Genomic DNA, 20,058 nt, shown 5'->3' on the forward strand with positions numbered 1-20,058 from the left:
ATGGAGCAACGCCGGCCTAGTAACCTTGCACATTAGGAATCAGCATCTGTGGTGAACATGAAGGGTCACCATTATCTATGGAGCAACGCCGGCCTTGTAACCTTGCACATTAGGAATCAGCATCTGTGGTGAACATGAAGGGTCACCATTATCTATGGAGCAACGCCGGCCTAGTAACCTTGCACATTAGGAATCAGCATCTGTGGTGAACATGAAGGGTCACCATTATCTATGGAGCAACGCCGGCCTTGTAACCTTGCAAATTAGGAAACAGCATCTGTGATGAACATGAAAGGTCAAAATTAGGAATTTTGGAAAATATGTTAGTGAGATTCAATGATTTACCCAGGATCACACAATTTCCTTAAATGGTGAAGCTGGAGATTAAGCCTAGTCTGAAATGTAGCTACTTGACCGCCTCAATGTGCTGCACATATGTGTCCATGTTTGGTTTTGAGGACGGAACACACTATTCCGTGTGATACATACAGGTGAATTAATAACGGGCCATATGATACACGCCTGCAGAGACATGTTGGCCTTTCTTTGACTCTTCTCACGCATGCCCACCGCTCTCCTGACTCTATCTGGAAAGTGTGTTTGTTTGCTACACACGTGAGGCCGGGCCACGAAGTCACACCCGGGGGCGGCTGGCCCCAGGGGCGCGGCTGGCCCCAGGGGCGCGGCAGACCTCCCAGGTGCTGTTGCTAAGCGAGCTGTTGCTGCTGAATTATAGTCACACTATGCCAGAAGCTCAGAATTCCGTGTACAATGCAGCGACTGGGAGTAGGAATGAGGCGCTGTGAACGTCTCCATGGTGATTAATTACAGCCCCTGACCGTGACCCGGGCCCCGGGCAGGAAAGGGAGAGGCCGGCAGAAGCTGGCAGAGTAGTGATGCGACTGGCGGTGGGGGAATGTGACCTTGACCCACAACCTTTCCTTCTTAGTGAAATAATAGAACATACGCTTTGCAATCTAACAAATAGTAAAACAAAAAAAAAATCCCAATTCCATGTGTGACACCATGGGCCAGTCCTGTTTTTTTTCTTCTTAAAATTGCATGCTGGAACTTGAAGTTTTGTTTTACCATTCTAAGGATGAAACTACAAGTCCCAGCATGCAGTGTTGGAATAAAAACAGGACTGGGTCACATCGAGCTGGAAAGCTTGGCAGCTATGTATACAGTACTTCTCACAGTAAAGCGATTAAGGAGAAATAATGGATACAGGATGTACCATTTTATTAAAACATAGATACCTGCATAAATACTATATTTCGGCTTAAGCTGTAGAAACAATGTTCTGGGGTCAGGATTTTGCAAGCATGTTAAAATCATGGAAACGAAGCAAGAAAACACTTACCCGGGGACCTGGAGCGCCTGGACACTGCCCGTGGGTGGTAGCGGTGCACGGTTACCATTACGAGAGCCCATATTATTGGGCGGTCTGGTCAATTAACCCCTAAAGCACACATTTAAGAGCACTTTTTGCACACAAGCGAATCTATACACTGTGTTAGGGAGAATTCTCATAAATGTACTAATTCCTCTCTACCTTAGAGACCCCCAGCAACTTTGCTAACCTTTGATACTTTGAACTTTTTATTTCAATGTGTTTCCTGTGTTTGTTTCCGTTTTTTCATGGAGTTTTAGAGAACTCCATAGGCATCATGTGTTCATGTGCGTCACACAGCACCCTCAGTGCAGTGGCACAGGGATGTCTTTTAGACTTCCCAAAGGTTTAAATACCTTCTCTGGGATAAGCTGCTGTTTCCCAGAGAATGTAAGCCGGTCAAGTGGCACAGCGAGTAGAGTGCTCGCTTTGACATCCATGCAGAGCCGGCTAACACGGGGTCGATAAGCAGCGCTCAGACTCGCAGCACTATATAAATGCGAAATTATTAGTAAGGTTAAATTGACTTTACTAGTCTTTTTAAATTCCTTAACCCAGCACACACTATCTTGCTATAGAGTGCTAGTATCCCCTGTGTCTTAAAACTCATGAAGCAGTCAATTGCTAACCTTTTATACCGAAATGGTTGGTGGCAGTGGTTTTCTAACAAACTACCATGATTTTTCCTGACCGCAAACACCGGTAGCTAAAAACCGCGGGAGCCATGCTTTTCAAGATGGCACCTTAAGCCTCTTTGTATAAACAGGTCCCGGTCTTCTTTTTTCGCCATTTCTTTTTGGAAAGGTCCTTCTAGAGTGTGTCTCTGCGTGCCCAACCAGGTTTGGTTCCTTTGTTCGTATGCCTTTGGCAGGCTTCAGGACTAAAGACTGCTTCTGGCGACTGAGTGTCTGTGGTGGGCAGGAAGTGAGGGAGGTGACCGAAACTCCCTGTGCTTACTCTCCTAGGAGACCCAAATGCACTGTGGCGTGTTGGCTGGCTGAATGTGCAGCAAGGACAGCCACCGTGCTGGGTGACTAACCGCTAGGCTGGAATGAATGGGAGAAAACTGTTTAAAAGGCAAATCTCCAGGACTGCAAAGCAGAGTCGACCACTGGAACGAAAGAACCGAAGACGAGCTGGAAGAGGACGGCTGCTGCAACTCCTGGACCATTGGTTTGCCCGGTGAAGCCCTGCTGCAGTGCCAAATTGCAGAGTTCATCTCAACAGAGAAGCCCCTTCAAGGACGACTTCTCCCTTTGAGTCGGTGGGGCCAATCAACTCGTAAGCCACCTGGATACCATCCATTTTGTCAGCGTTTTCTGATGATCCCGTGGAGTGCAGGAGTACCCCGACGTCCTCCCTCTTGTCCCCACGACTGAGGCTCAGGAACAGTGAGATCTGCAGGAACTGCCAGGAACCATCATCTTCAGCTGCATCTTTTGCTTCATACTAAGGTTCTGTGCCAACCCGATTGAGAGAACGCTTCTCTCACGGTGAAAGTTTGTGGAACTTTCCCAACTCACAGGCCTAATCAGCTTGTGACCCAACAAATGATTCTTTTTCATACAAACTACTTCTGAGAACTTTGGCAGAGACTTTACCGTTTACTACCAGAACTGCTCTTTCCTATCCAAGACACTAGCCCATTGATTTTGGCCTAAGCCTATTGAACTGAATTGAGTCCTCTAGTGAACTGAAACTATTTGCACTGCCTAAGAAAGTATTTGTAATCTATTCTATTAACTTGTGCCTTTGCATTCCCATTTAAAGTGACTGAAATGCCCTTTGGTTCCTATTTTAGGGGAGATTAAATTGTTCAGAAACGTATTGGTCTTGTGTTTAAGTACATTTGTGTATAATATTAAGTTGCCTCCTTCTAGTGAATGTTTTCTAAATGATTGTGTAATGCATTTATAAGTGTTTTACCAAGGAACCTTGAGTATAAGTGTCTATGTGAAGCACTCTGATTGTAAGATCTCTGTGTAACTTAATTTACTGCTCACATTCCCTCTTGAGATAAGCCTGACTGCTCAGCTCCCTACCACAAAACTGTGTAGTACAGACTTATAACAAAGGTTGGTTTTGCTTACACCTGTATTCCTAATTGTATGTGGTGGACCCAGAGGGTACTGCATGCAATTCTGCCTGACACACTGTTAAAAACAGCTGTTGATCTGTGGATTACTCACCAGTAATCTTCATTACTCTTAGTCCTACTCTTCCTACTCCCACTACTTACCTTTGAGAGGCTCTGCCCCCCCAACAACCTTTTTTCAAAGAATGTTCACCTGCTCCGCCACTCCATAGGAGGTATAACTTCCTAGTTACTTCTGTTCCATACACAAGCAGAGTCATGATGTGGCCCTTCCGCTGCGGGGAGGGGAGGTCCATATACTGGGACGAGGAAGAGTAGGACTAGGCAGAATGTAAATTACTGGTACGTAATCCAGGCATTACCTCCACATCCCCTCTTCCTCGTCCCACTACTTACCTTTGAGATGTACCAAAGCTAGCTGAATGGGCAAGGGGCCCATGTGGAAATAACAGAACTGTGTCCAGTGCTCAACCGCCCCACCAGCACCATTTGTATTGTGAATTCCAATGCAGAACTCAATGTAACACATATCTCAACACCTCCACACCAAGGATGTTGATCAGGACCCTTCCAAGTTCAGTTGGTAGTGTCAAATAAGCGTGTTGGGGCTGGCCTGGATGGGACTATTTTTCTACAGGGACTATTTTTTACTCGGGTGTGGTTCTAGGGACTTCTTACCTGGAACTACTTTGGAGGCTATTTAAACCACGACCGAACAGCAGCACATGCTTTGTGTTATTCTGCATCCAGCAGCGTAATGCTCACCGTGCCTGCAGTCAGCATCAAGTCTTCAGCCACGCCCGTCTCGAATCCAGAGCTCCTAGCAATAGAAGAAAGAAGAAGGAAAGGTAAAAAAACAGATATTATTTCAATCTTTACCGGAATTCCGGATCCATCACGTCTTCGAACTTGAAAAGGACATTATTCTACACGCATCGCATCGCCAGCTGCAGCGCCGCGCCATACTCACCAGTCCTGACAGCATTTTTCAATCCGGCGCAGCCTCCATCATTTTCTCCGCCGAATTCCACCATCTAGGGGACAAAAGAAACATAAGGTGAGCCGAGAGAGCCAACAAATACAACCTCTCCACCATAGACTTACCTGATTAACAACCGGAGGCATTATTCTGTAACAACCCGCAACTTCTTACGCCGCACCTGTAAGGAGAGAGAAACCAGCAATTTAAAGACACGCATCTTTTGCCCGGACAGTGTTGGGTAATACAGACTCTTACCTCAACACCATCAGTTGCCACAAGACAATCTTCCCTTGGACCCAGCTGCAACACAAGAAAGGAATGTACAAGAGTGAACATCGGACATATTGAACTCTTTGAACTTTATACTTACGGGTTCTCGCCTGGAACCTCGGAGTCAATATTCATCCGGAACTCTTCCAATGCCCTCAAACCAGTGAGGTAACTGGTATCTACACGCCCCTGCATTCCACGCAGGATGGAGAGCTCATCATTTACAAACATAAGGTGAGCTTACAGAAAGTGAATATCGGTGGTGATTAGTGGGGAGAACAGTGGGGTGCCATTACTAAAATCCATGGGTGGCTGAATCCCTTTCTCCACTTGCAGGAGAATATTTCTACGGGTCAAGCAGATGAGATTAGGCAGTCCAGTCCAGTCTGTCATCTCTGCACTACGCTTCACGTTGGAGGAGGTCGCAGCTGTCTGGGTCAGATCGACGCCCCTGTGAGAGCCAGGTGAGCGTAACAGAACACAAAGTCTATCTACAAATTCCCACCCGGGCGTTATGGAAACCTCCGAAACAGACCAACTAGCCCAATTGTTAGGGGAACTTAGGGCGAAAGTGCACTCTGCACGCCAAGAGACTAATGCCCTCAGGAGAGAACTGATTGTGTCAAAGGAACGCACAGATGATCTTGCTAGACAACTGCTGCAAAATCAAGCTGGGCAAACCCCCTACCTGGACTCGGGGGAAACCCAGCTCCTGTTTCATCGAGCAATCCTGTGCAAGTAATCCTACCAGGGGCTATTCCTTTAGCTCCACCCGAATGCTTTGCTGGGGACCCAAAAAGGTTTGCAGTGTTTATGAATCAATGCCGCTTGCACTCTTTATGCAGACCTGGGGCCTTTCCAAATGACCAAGCCAAAGTAGCCTTTGTACTATCATATTTTAGTGGCAGCGCAGCTGACTGGTCAATTCCACTAGTCAACCAGGATGATCCTCTTCTTCGGGATTTTCAGGGTTTTCAAAGAAACATGGAAAGACTATTCGCCAGACATTCACAGGGACAGGCCCTGGATAACAAACTTTTATCCCTTCGACAGGGTAATCAGGATCTGCTAACCTATATCGCAACCTTCAATGGGTTGGTGGTGGAAACCGGATGGCCTGAGGAGAAACAAATTACATTATTTCATCGTGGGCTCCGGGGAGAACTCAAAGATGTTTTGGCTCAAGTTGTGAACCCACCTCAGGATTGCGCAGAATATATAGACTTAGTGGTCCAGTTAGACCACCGACTTCAGAATAGAAAGGCTGAGCGAGCTAAATTCGAGAGTCGGGTATGGGTTAAATCCAATGTCACCCCCAAAGGAACAGATGCATCAGAACCTATGCAGATCGGGGGGGGGATTAAAGGACCCTTAACTCAAATGGAAAGAGAAAAGAGACGGCAGATGCAATTGTGTCTGTACTGTGGAACCGCAGGACATTTTCTACGGGATTGCCCTATACAACCACCCAAGAAAGTAGTAGGAGTTGCTGACAAAAGTCAAATAGAGCCTGATTCGGAAGACGACCACGCCCGACAAGCGTAGAGGTCCGCTTGCCGAGCTTAAAGAAGGACACTCAGACCTCCCACCTAATTATACCAATGGTCCTAATTGATCCAAGGCAGCCATCATGTATGCACGCAGTAAGGGCATACATTGATAGCGGGGCTGTAGGAAACTACATGGACCACAAATTGGCCTCAAGGATGAATCTACCCCTTTGCAAAAAGACCGCTCGGATGTCATCACCACAGTCGATGGAACTGAAATTGCCTCTGGTCCTGTAACTCATTCCACTACTGAGCTGACACTGTTGGGTCAAGATGGGCATCGAGAAACTATTGTGTTTGATTTAATCAAGGCCCCGCAATTCCAAATAATTCTAGGAATGCCATGGTTGGAAACACATAATCCTTGTATTGACTGGCGAGAGAAGAGAGTGACCTTCCCAGATTGTGCACACACCTGTTACCTGGAAAAAACCTTGAACAAAAGCCTGGCCACCATTACTAATCCAGTTGTGCAGTTACCTCAGGAATATCGAGAATTTCAGGATGTTTTTCAAAAAGAACAGGCAAATACCTTACCACCTCACAGATCATACGATTGTAAAATTGACCCAGTACCCGGTGCACAACCTCCATGCAGTAGAATCTACGCCCTTACGGAACCCGAAAATCTTCACCTACGACAATATCTGGACCAATACCTTGCTAATGGCTTCTTTTGTCCATCCAAATCTCCTGCATCCTCAGCTCTATTCTTCGTGCCTAAAAAGGAAGGTGACCTTAGAACGTGCATAGACTACCACGCATTAAATCAGATACAGTAAAAAACCGATACCCATTGCCTCTGATCCCCGAATTACTAGACCAAGTAAAGGATGCTTGTATCTACACTAAGTTAGACCTCCGAGGGGCATATCATCTGGTACGTGTAAAGAAAGGCGACGAATGGAAGACTGCCTTTCGCACCAAGTATGGGTTATTCGAATACCAGGTAATGCCCTTCGGGTTGTGCAATGCACCAGCAGCCTTCCAGTATTTTATGAACGATGTCCTTCGTGAACTCATTGACGTCTGTGTTGTCGTATACATAGACGATATTCTAGTGTACTCCTCCTCAGAATCAGACCATGTGAAGCACATTCGTGCAGTCCTAGAGAAACTACGCCAGCACAAATTATACGCAAAATTGGAGAAATGTGTTTTTCATTCTACAGAAGTTGAATTCCTGGGATTTATCCTGACTCCAAAAGGAGTTCGAATGGACTCTCGAAAGGTGGACGCAATCCTCAAGTGGCCATCACCCAGTTCTGTTAAAGGGGTACAAAGCATGCTTGGATTTGCTCAATTCTATCGCAGATTTATTCCTGAATTCTCACATATTGTACACCCCTTCACAGCACTTTTGCGAAAAAACTGATATTTTTTGTGGACTGAAGAGGCTGAAAGAGCCTTCCAAGAGCTAAAAATGAAATTCACATCTGCACCTGTCTTAAAGCATCCACGCCCTGAGCTTCCATACATAGTTGAAACCGATGCATCCAGTTTAGCCATGGGAGCTGTCCTGTCCCAGAAGGATCCCGAAACCGGTCAAATTCATCCAGTAGCATTCTGGTCAAGAAAGTTCTCAGCACCCGAATTAAACTATGCGGTTACCGATAAGAAGTTATTAGCCATCAAGTCCGCCTTCAAGGCTTGGCAGCATTATCTTCTCGGTGCCAGGCATACCATCACTGTAATCACAGATCACAGGAATCTTCAGTATTTGAAAACAGCCAAGGCCCAATCATTGCGTCAACTTCGGTGGGCATTATTCTTTGCCGAATTTGATTTCGTAATCACTTATCGACCAGGTTGTAAAAACGGCAAGGCAGATGCCCTATCCCGAATAGGGATGGGAGAAGTATATTCAAACCCGGAACCTGTGCCTATAATTTCAGAACAAAGAATTCTTGGCATAACTACTCTACAGACTCTAGAAGACATTCATTTAAAAATCCAACAACTTTTCGATCCAGCAGCCCTGCAGGACTGAGTAAAGAAAGGCCAAAATTATTCAGTCATCAATGACCTGCCTTACTATCAAGGACGTCTATTTCTACCACACAAGGAACTACAAGAACTAGTCATCTCCAATTATCATGATGCCCTTATGGAAGGACACCCAGGTATCGCAAAAACTGAAGCTAAAATTAAAAGACAATTCTGGTGGCCCACCTGGCGAAAGGACGTAAAGTCATTTGTGATGTCTTGTGGTATCTGCGCCCAAAACAAAAGTCAGAAGAAAAAACCAGCTGGCCTTTTACAACCTTTGGATAGTCCACCTACACCATGGCACACCTTGTCTTTAGACTTCATTACAGATCTACCTCTGTGTAATGGATTTAACACCATTCTAGATATTGTGGATCTTTTTTCCAAAATAGCCCACTTTATTCCTTTAAAAGGATTACCTTCCGCTTCGATTTTGGCCAAAGAATTTCTCGAAAACATTGTTCGAATCCATGGATTTTCTTCCGTATTGGTCTCTCACTGAGGTAGTCAATTCATTTTGCAATTTTGGAAGAAATGCTGTCAATTGGCGCAAATCGGCGTAAGGCTATCAACCAGTCACCACCCCCAAACTGATGGTCAGACGGAGAGGACCAACCAGACTCTTGAACAATACCTACGTTGTATGCTAAACCAAACCCAAAGCAATTGGAAAGAAATTTTATGGATTTCCGAATATGCATACAATAACTCCGTACATTCAGGAACCGGACAAAGCCCCTTTTATACCATATGGAACCTCAGAACTCGATTCGCCTCAACACTTAGAAATGCCTGCAGTGACTCATCTGCACTCTAATATTACAAAAGCCTTTAAGGAAGCAATAGAACACCTGAAACAAGCAAAGGAGAAATACAAGAAAAATGCTGATCGACATAGAAGTAAAACTCCACAATACCAGATTGGAGATCAGGTTTGGCTAGCTACAAAATACATACCTCTAAAGGGAACTCGAACTTTCAATCCTAGATATTTGGGACCTTACACCATTAAGGCCATTGTCAACCCGGTGGCCGTCAAATTGGAATTACCCTCTAATTTGCGGATTCATCCTGTCTTTCATGTTTCACTTCTAAAACCAGTTCAACCTGGGACAAGATTAACCAAACCACCTGACCCCATCCTAATAGATGGAGAACCTGAATTCGAGGTAAAGAATATCCTGGACTCTAAGATGGTTAAATCAAGACTTTTTTATTTAATCGACTGGAAGGGTTACGGACCACAAGAAAGGTCATGGGAACCTAGCGACCACGTTCATGCACCTCGGTTGGTGAAGAAATTCCATCAGAACTTCCCAGACAAACCAGGACCAAGGGGAAGAGCAACTTTAGGAGGGGCTTTGGGGGGAGTGCTGTCATGATGCCTACCCCCGGGCAATTGGATCAAGCCCATCAGCCCCGGGAGCAGGCATCCAGGTATTTAATAAAACCCCAGCAGCCCTGGCTGGGGGCTGTCTGGGTTCAGTCCTGGCGCCTTAGGCGCCAGGCTCTTAATATAAATGGCGCCAGGCTCATAGACTTTACTTACCTCAAGCAGACCATGCTGCAAATGAATCCAAGCCAACGTGAGGCCTGGATGGGACTATTTTTCTACAGGGACTATTTTTTACTCGGGTGTGGTTCCAGGGACTTCTTACCTGGAACTACTTTGGAGGCTATTTAAACCACGCCCGAACAGCAGCACATGCTTCGTGTTATTCTGCATCCAGCAGCGTAACGCTCACCGTGCCTGCAGTCAGCATCCAGTCTTCAGCCACGCCCGTCTCGAATCCAGAGCTCCTAGCAATAGAAGAAAGAAGAAGGAAAGGTTAGAAAACAGACATTATTTCAATCCTTACCTGAATTCCGGATCCATCACGTCTTCAAACTTGAAAAGGACATTATTCCACACGCATCGCATCGCCAGCTGCAGCGCCGCGCCATACTCACCAGTCCTCACAGCATTTTTCGATCCGGCGCAGCCTCCATCATTTTCTCTGCCGAATTCCACCATCTAGGGGACAAAAGAAACATAAGGTGACCCGAGAGAGCCAACAAATACAACCTCTCCACCATAGACTTACCTGATTAACAACCGGAGGCAATATTCTGTAACAAACCGCAACTTCTTATGCCACACCTGTAAGGAGAGAGAAACCAGCACTTTAAACACACGCCTCTTTTGCCAGACAGTGTTGGGTAACACAGACTCTTACCTCAACACCATCAGCTGCCACAAGACAATCTTCCCTTGGACCCAGCTGCAACACAAGAAAGGAATGTACAAGAGTGAATATCGGACATATTGAACTCTTTGAACTTTATACTTACGGGTTCACGCCTGAAACCTCGGAGTCAATATTCATCCGGAACTCTTCCAACGCCATCAAACTAGTGAAGTAACTGGTATCTACACGCCCCTGCATTCCACGCAGGATGGAGAGCTCATCATTTACAAACATAAGGTGAGCTTACAGAAAGTGAATATCGGTGGAGATTAGTGGGGAGAACAGTGGGGTGCCATTACTAAAATCCACGGGTGGCTGAATCCCTTTCTCCACTTGCAGTAGAATATTTCTACGGGTCAAGCAGATAAGGTTAGGCGGTCCAGTCCAGTCTGTCATCTCTGCACTACGCTTCACGTTGGAGGAGGTCGCAGCTGTCCGGGTCCGATCGACGCCCCTGTGGAAGCCAGATGAGCGTAATAGTACTCCCCATTTCACGGGAGACTCACGTTTTTCAGGCACTTCTGGTGGTATGTAATCTGAGGGCGGTATGTTGGCTACTTGCTCATGTACTTTTGCCACTCCACCCTTTCCTGATTTGGCTCTGTCTTGAATATACCATTTCCACTTAATTATGCTGGCTTCTTGAGCATGTCCTATACGATGCATTTTAGGAGAGCTCAGTACCCACTGCATGATTGGTATTTCAGGTCTCATAAATACATCATGGCCCACCGTCATTTGCTGAGTATCAACAAGGGCCCAATAACATGCCAGCAATTGCTTCTCAAACGGAGTATATGAGTTACCAGCGTCGGGCAACTTACAACTCCAAAACCCCAATGGCACAGGTTTCCTGTCTTGTTTCTGCCACACACTCCAGTTGGCATAATTGTCTTGTCCAGACACATTTAATTCCACTTTGCCTTCCTTCAAGGGCCATAAATCAAGCAACTCCTGCAGTGTGTCATTCGCCATTTCAAAGGCTTTCTGCTGCTCTTCCCCCCACTGAAACTCATATTTCTTTCGTGTCATCTTGTAGAGGGGGTCCAATATCTGCCCTAAATGCGGAATGTGCTGTCTCCAAAACCCAAACAGTCCTATAAACTGCTGCGCTTGCTTTTTGTTCGTTGAAGTGGTGAATTGAAGTATTTTCTGTCGGGCTTTTGGCACCATTTCTCGATGCCCATGATGCCATTGAATTCCTAGGAATATCACTGTTTCAGCTGGACCTTGAATTTTACTCGGATTAATCTCCCACCCTTCCTTTTTCAATCCTTCCATAAGGACATCTAACTGGCTTTGCACACTGTCCTCATCCTTGCCCTGAATCAAAATATCATCAATGTAATGAGAGATGTATGTCAGGTTTACACGGTATCTTGGCTAAATGCTCTGCCACCAGCCGGTGACAGATAGTCGGGCTGTGCATGTACCCCATGGGTAGTCTCTTGAAAGTGTACTGACGTCCACCCCACGAAAATGCAAACTGTTCTTGACACTCGTCAGCAATTAGCACGGAGAAAAATGCATTAGCTAAATCGATCACTGCATACCAAGTCCCCTCAAACTTTTGGACATTTCCAATCAAGGTAATAGCGTCTGGGACTGCAGGCACTAAAGGAGGAGTATGTTTATTAAACTCCCTGTAATCCACTGTCATCCTCCACGACCCATCTCCCTTTTTAATAGGCCAGAGCGGGTTGTTCCATGAGGTGGTAATAAGGCGTAATACACCCGCCTCCACGTACTATTTAATGGTGTCTGAAATTTCTTTGTGTCCCCCAGGGATTCGGTATTGTTTCATGGCTACCCGCTTGGTTGCCACTGGCACTTGCACTAGGGGCATCTTCAATTTGCCTATGGTAATGGGTGTACAGATTAATGCACTGACCCAAAACTGATACGTTTTACTGCCAAGCCCCAAGGTTAACCCTTCCAAAATGTCAAAGCCAATTATATATTCAGGTATCGTGACAATCAACACTTGCTATTTCTGCCTCTTCAAATTGCCTATTTTCATTTCCACTCTTGTTTGTACTGCGGGGGTCTCCTTTCCCCCTAAACCTGTAATAGTAAACTGTTTGCCTTTAAATCGTGTTGGATTACCATGAATCAAAGAGGCCTCCGCCCCGGTGTCTATCAATGCTAGCACCCCTTGTGTATTTCCTGGCCCCCAAAAATCTTAACATCAACATGAGGCCGCCTATCGACTTTTATGCGGGCAGACGCTGCCGGTGCTTGGCCGAAGCCCTAGTCAAACTTCGAATGAGTGTGCCTTGACTCCTCCTCTAGCATCACACTCACCACCTTTCTCAAATCAGCGTATGTCGGCTGGTAAGGGGAAGGTGTCCCCATAGACCCTTCATCTTGTTCTTCCGCAGGGGGGGCAGAAGGTGAGGTGTCCCCCTGTGGCGTGGTGACTACTTGTTTCTTAACCTGTTTATAGCGCTCTTTGGCTGAAAGTCCTCGTTTTTTGTATAATTCATACATTACTCTGGTTTCAATGCCATCAATTTCCTCGTGTGGCACGCCATCTTTTAACAAAGCCAAAAACATATCTTTTCGGGATACTCGGGAGTCTCTGCTATCTTGCCGCCTACCTTCGGTTCTTCTCTCACTACGCCCCTCTCTCTCCCATGGCTTGTTATCACTCTCCCAAGTCTGCAAGTTGCCTAATGGCATCTGCTACCTCATCAGTAGCCTTTCCCGTCATACCTACGAGCAAAGTCATAATGACACTTTTGTATGCGAGTGGCGCAGTTCTAATCACAATGTTTCGGGTTGAAACTGAGAGCGGCACGGCTCCCATATGATCAGCAGCATCTATGTGAATCGTCTCTTTCATTGCATGCTCTCTGACTTTTTTAATTGCTTCTCTCAACGTATACCATTTCGTTTCTTCACTGGGCCAATCTGTGGTAATAGAGTATGTACGGTTACATGCTTGGGCTACCAGGTGCAAAAAAGACACCTGTGTATCTTGACCATTTGCGTCAGGGGGCGGTCCTGCTCTTAAGACCTCCTGTACATTGGTGTCAATTGACAGGGGTAAAAAACGCTGTGAATCAGTAGAATCTACCAACAACCCTGCAGCACCCCCATCTAGCAATCTCACCATCCATGTCAGTAAAGCTTCCCCTGATTTTTGCCTCAAACGGGTAATAATTTCCCCAACCTCCAGTTGTGTGTAATCCTCCAGCGTGGTTAGATCCGCCATTCCGCCACCAGGATTCTGCAGATGGGGTCCGGCTCGCCGTCTTCTAACAGGCTTAGCCGCCACTATTTCTGTTTCGCCTCTGGTTTGGGGTCAGACTCATCTACAGAACTACTTTCTAGACTGGTTGAATCAAAACTATCACCATCCCACTTATCCGGATCCCAATCTACGCCAGCGGTAGCGATTACAGTGGCCACCTTTCTTTTGTTGACCCATCCCCGTCTTTTCCTATACTTATACCGGGCTACTCTAACTGCTGCCCTCTCGGCCACCGCCTGATATGTGTCGGCCTTATCTTTAAACAGTTTCATTTGAATCTGCTGCATTAACGCAGTCTGCCGTTCTGCAGCTAGCTCTCTCTCTAATCGCAAGACCTCATTTTTCATTTCCACCTTCCTTTGATGCATTTTCCTATAAGCATGCAAAAGAACCCAACCTTGCCTACCTAATGCCGCAAGTTCTTTACCACGTTCTACTGGAACTTGTTGCAATAATGCAATTACATCAGCCGGATTGGCATCTCCCAATCCTTGATCCCATCCTTGATCCCAAGTTTCACTTAAACTGGCACCACATGCCCACGCCTGAGCCAACGTATCATATGGACTCTTAGTCCAACCTGGAATAACAACATCAGAACAGTGACCACCAGCGGTAACGTTCTTCTTCTTGAACAAGCTAGTCATTATCGCAAACAAAGCAAAAACCTTGTTGAACCTATATATTCTTCTCCACACTTCAATCACTCCCACAGGCACTCAACACACTTACAAAAGCGAGAAAGGAAAAAAAACGTCACTATTCAAAAACTTCACTTCCACGACAACCAAAATCCTATCTACGTTTCAACAGACTCTTGGATACTCGGAACAACTCATCACGAGCATTCTGTTTGTGACGCCAAAAATGTATTGCTCTCCCCCGAAAAGTGCACGAAACAACCATAAATCACCAATGCAATTACAGAGCAATACTTTGAACAATAAACAGACAGACACAATAACTCACAACCATGCACCCTTAGAAGATAATCAGCTCTTTACAGCTATTTATTCAAAGCTTACAAGTACATAGAAATAATTCACAAGAATAATATGGACATAAATAACAGAAGAAGTAAAGAAGTCAAAAAGAAATACATCACCGTGAGCGTAACAGAATTCCTCATCGCGTCCAGAAGCGGCTGGAAGACCCTGGGAACAGCCAGGCCGAGAGCACCACAGCTCACAGGAAGGCCGGACGTAAGCGTCCTTCTCCGGCTGAAGTCTCACCTGACCAAATCCGGGCTCCCGCATATATACACACTCCACAAAGGGGAGTTAATTCTCAAACATTCTGGAAATTGCACCTGCGCAGTTGAGGAACAGCCGTCGGTTGCCAGCTGGGTCAATCGAGAGCTCCCCCCAAGAAGCGCAGGGCCTCCCTTCTCTAAAAACATGCTCCACGGAGAACAGTAGCAAACCATAACAACGTTAGCTTTCCCAGCAGAAACGGCCTTGACCGCATACCAGGTTTGGAAAAGCATGTTTGTCTCAGGACTGTGAATCTAACACTCAGCAAAATGTGTGCAGCGTTTCACTGCGGTTTGAAGTAAATATCCATCATGGTTCCGAGTGCTCCCAGAATGCATTGCGCACCAGCGCCATTTTGGATCAAGCATAACAGAGGACCATCATTTACATCTTCATACCATCATGAAAGTCATCAGAAAAGCTGGCCTATCTGCAAACCCAGCTACGAGCCGCTTGACCCAATCAGCCGTGAAATACCTAGGCTTCTTCGTAGGGAATGGGAATGTACAGCCCCAACATGAGAAGGTAAAAGCTGTCTTAGATACACCAACCACTACGACGAAAAGAGATCTTAGAGCTTTTCTCTGGTTAATAGGATATTTCCGTAGGTTTATCCCCAACTAAACAGATAAAACAGCCCGGCTAACAGATAAACTTAAAATTGCCGAACCCCAGAAGCTTCAGTGGAACGAAGAGGATGAGATATCCTACAACACCCTGGAACAAACTCAGTGCCAAGACCCGATCCTAAAGATAGTTGACCTTTCTAAAGAGTTAATCTTACAAATGGATACCTCCCTTATAGGGTTAGGAGCCGTCCTATCCTATGGTTGCAATGGATTAGAACATTGCATATTATTCACCAGCCGCAAACTGTTCCCACGGGAAACAAATTATTCTGTGTTAGAGCTAGAGGCCCTGGACATATTAATGGGCCATAATCCATCATAGATACTACCTCTCAGGACCAAAATTTACACTCATCACAGATCACTCATCCCTAGTTTGGATTAGCCAACGTAAAGAGTCTAACCCTCGGGTCATGCAATGGTTTCTAGACCTACAACCCTACAGTTTCACTGTGGAATACCAAAAAGGAAAAGACCAGGGAAATGTAGATTTTCTTTCTCGGTTCCCCGTGAAACAAATGTGGCTACATCGCATGGGGTAAGTGTACGTGAGAAACCTGAAGGCGTCTCCCTGACTAGTCCCCGGGGGTCTGTCATCCAAGTGGCCAGGACATGGCCATCGCTATTGGACCCAGTTCCTGGGGGTGGACCAGTGAGGGAGGATCACCCGGGGGGTCCTCGGGGAGTGGAAGTTGGACACTGACGGGTGAGATGCGGTATCCCCCTTCTTATGACAGCTTTTCCACAACCTACCACATAGGATAAACAAACACTTTACCCCCTCCCTTTTCTGACACAAACACTTTAGCAGATTACGAAGGACGCTGAACTAACACTCGAGCAATTTACCTGACATGTCCCAACACCAGGGTCAGGCAAAGTCAGGCAATTGACCAGAACCGCACACACCTGATGGCCCTTTCCCTTCCCCACAGGGATAAAAGGAGGAGCACACGAGTGCAAAACGAGCAAGGCAGACCGCACGATGAGACAGCTAACTCAGCATGGCAGTTCAAGAGGAGGAGAAAGACGGCGCATACCAAGAGGGTGACTAGGAGAGAAGCGACATTGCTCTTTCAGACTAAGGCCTGTGAAAACTCTGCAGAAGGAATCCTAAAAATGCGAACAATAGCCAGTGTGTATTGTAGCAGATGTCAACGGTGCAACACATTGGCGCAGGTGTTAAGATGGATTTCTGAACTCTGACCTGGTGGGCAGAGGTTCAGAAGGCCAGCCTAGTTTCTTGGAACAGGGTAACCTTCTGGACAAGCCAGACCAATCAAGGTAGCTTGGCGGCAGTCAAGACTAGGTCTCAGGAGGGGTGAGGGTGACTGAAAGACCTCAATGAGCACACAGAGTAAAATCACTCCCAGTCAGGTGTAGATATATTAAAAATACAAATACATTGATTTCAAGGCCTTTGAATTTCAAAACACATATCAACTCACAGTAGTACACCCACATATCTGCTGCAATGTCCAGCTTCTTAGGATCTAACACCTTTGAACCTGCCAAATGCTGCTTAAGCTCAGGGGAACAAGATGCAAAAAATATGTTCAAGCAAGACAAGACATATCATACCCTCAAAGGTGAAGACCTTATAGCTTTCAGCCCAGACAGTCAAGTTTTTCCATCAGTCACATATGACCCCCAAGTACTTCCTTCTTTCTTTTTGTACTCTCTAAACCTCTTCAAGTATTGGGCAGGAGTCTTCCTAAACTTTAAGATGAGAGTTTGCTTCAACATGCAAAATCTACTCTTTCAGCTTTTGATATCTCCATAATAGCACTGCAGCCAGAATGGAGTAGTCTACTGAGCAACCATGCAATCCTATCAGCATTTACAACCTCTTGAACTTCACATGCATACTCAAATGCATTCAGCCAGCCCATAATGTCATGCTTCTCGTCATAAACACTGAGCAGATCTTTAGGAAATCTTGGATGAGAGGAGGACCCAGACTCATGTCCAGATCCCTTGGATACATTGGAAACTTGAAGCTTGGCCAGTTCCAACTGGTAATCCCTGTCTTTCTGGTTTTCTGCCTGCTCTATCTTCAGCTTAGCCATGTGAAATTCAAGCTACTTCTACCTAAACAGCAATTCTTGTTTCTTGAATTCCAGCATGGCCTCAGCATCAGCACTGACAGAGGAAACATTGGACATTACATCATCCACATCCTCATGGTCACCATGAATGAGGTCAGTTCTGCAAGTTGGAGCAGCCCCACCTCCCTCTGCACCTTCATCAGAAGCTATGACATCAAGTTGCAACTCTTGCCATTCCATGACTCCCTGGATCATTTCCAACTGTGTACCTTGAGCAGGTAAACCCCTCTCAGTACACATCTTTCTCAATGTTTCTGATCTCGAAGTATTCAAGGTTATAAAGGTTCTTGTTTCCATTATATTAGATAGGTTTAGGGTCTTTACAGTTATCACTACAAAGTCACTATGTGTCCTGGGTAGGGGTAATCTGAAATGCCTTCACTAGTGTGCAATACTGGATACCTTCAGCCCTATCCCACCGCTGTACACCAATGTGTTAAGATGGATTTCTGACCTCTGACCTGGTGGGCAGAGGTTAAGAAGACCAGCCTAGTTTCTTGGAACAGGATGACCTTCTGGACAAGCCAGAGCAATTAAGGTAGCTTGGCGGCGGTCAAGACTAGGGGGCTGATTCATGGAATTATTTGCGCTGAAAAAACGGGGATTTGTGTGCCATTCTGCCCTCAAATCCCTGTTTAACAAATGGGGATTTGCAGGCAGAATGGCGCACAAATCCCTGTTTTTCGGTGCAAATAATTCCATGAATCAGCCCTTAGGTCTCAGGAGGGGTGAGGGTGACTGAAAGACCTCAATGAGCACACAGAGTAAAGGATACTTACAAATCACTCCCAGTCAGGTGTAGATATATTAAAAATATAAATACATTTATTTCAAGGCCTTTGAGTTTCAACACACAAATCAACTCACAGTAATTCTTATTAAGCCAACACAATCCTATCTAAACACATATGTACAAGACCAATGGCGTCTAAAGGGTTAATGTATGAAATGGGTCCACAACCTAAAAGAGGTAGGAAACAGGCAGTGCAATAGTCTTTAGCCCCTTCTAGATCCAACACACTCCTAACTAAGAGGCAATCCAATCCCTAAGAAGAGTGGAGCCTAATGCTCAAATGTACATGCAATGCTAGCGTACGCGAAAGTTTTAATGAGCAAAATGGGGTCTCTTCAGGGGTTGATCGCGTAGCAGCTCAGGAAGGTGGGTGAGGCGATGAAGAATAGGTACCCACTGTTCAGGGAGGGTCTCCACTTGAGGGCAGAGTCGATTCCAAGAGTTGGGAATAGTTCGCTAGTTTGCACTAGCAGTGGAAAGGAGAGGGGCCTCCGGGGGCCACTCGTGCATAAAAGTGGATGGAGGCACTCGGGGCCACCGGTTAGGGTTGCGATTACTCACTGACCCCGGCGCACTCCGGGCCAAACTTTGGCAGTTGAGTGCACTTCGGTTGCAGGTTCAAGTGCGGCAATTCGACAGCTCTGCGGCTTTCAGCGGCGAAGAGACAGTGATGATTCCCAAATGCGACAGTGGCGATTTATCTGCTCCTTGTGGATGGATCTGGCCTGTTTCACTGCAGCAGGCTTCAGGGGCAAGAGGGGCACAAATGCAGCGCCCCTGCAAAGTTCGTCACCATGGCTGGGTGACACGGTAACCATGTATACTCCGGTTCTGACGCGCGCGCTTCACTTCAGACCTGGGAATGCCAAGTGTACGAAATTCGGTGTGAGGGTGCTGTGAACACAGAGCTAGCGATGTACCATGTTTCAAGGTCCTCCTTGAAACTGCAGCAATATCAGAGCAAAGAGTCTGCGTATGCTGGTCAGCCCACTGGTTGGCCCAGGGACACTTCGAGAAGGCTTACTTGGAGGGTTTGATGAAGGTGCCGAGAATAGTTGGTCCCACTATTCCAATGGGTCGAAGAGTCTTCGCAGACCTTCTAGGACAACCAGATGCAGAGGGGTCCCACGGGACGACAGCAGGCTCAGGGTGCCAAACCTTCCAGCGAGTCGCCAGCGGTTCCTCGACTCAGCTTCTTAGTTTCAGGATACTTGGATCCTATCCTTCTTTCAGTCAGAACTCTAGAGATTGACATTTTATGGGTGTTTGGGGCCTTCTCTTATCCAGAATCGCCTTTGCGCCAAAACGAAGAGGACCCAATGGGAGATCTGCTCACATACAGGCATACCATATGTGGACCAATCATGCACCACGGTTGTCCCAGGCATTCACAGCACTCCAGATTCTCTGGCACGCAGGATGTGTTTTGGGAACAGATATCCCAGCCCACATCCTGGAGGCACACACACAAGGCATGCAGAAGCCCAAGAAAGCTTGGGGTTTCGTGGGAGA

This window comes from Ambystoma mexicanum, chromosome 7q (genome assembly GCF_040938575.1).
Source record: "Ambystoma mexicanum isolate Mex_15411 chromosome 7q, UKY_AmexF1_1, whole genome shotgun sequence".
In the NCBI taxonomy this organism is placed as follows: Eukaryota; Metazoa; Chordata; class Amphibia; order Caudata; family Ambystomatidae; genus Ambystoma; species Ambystoma mexicanum.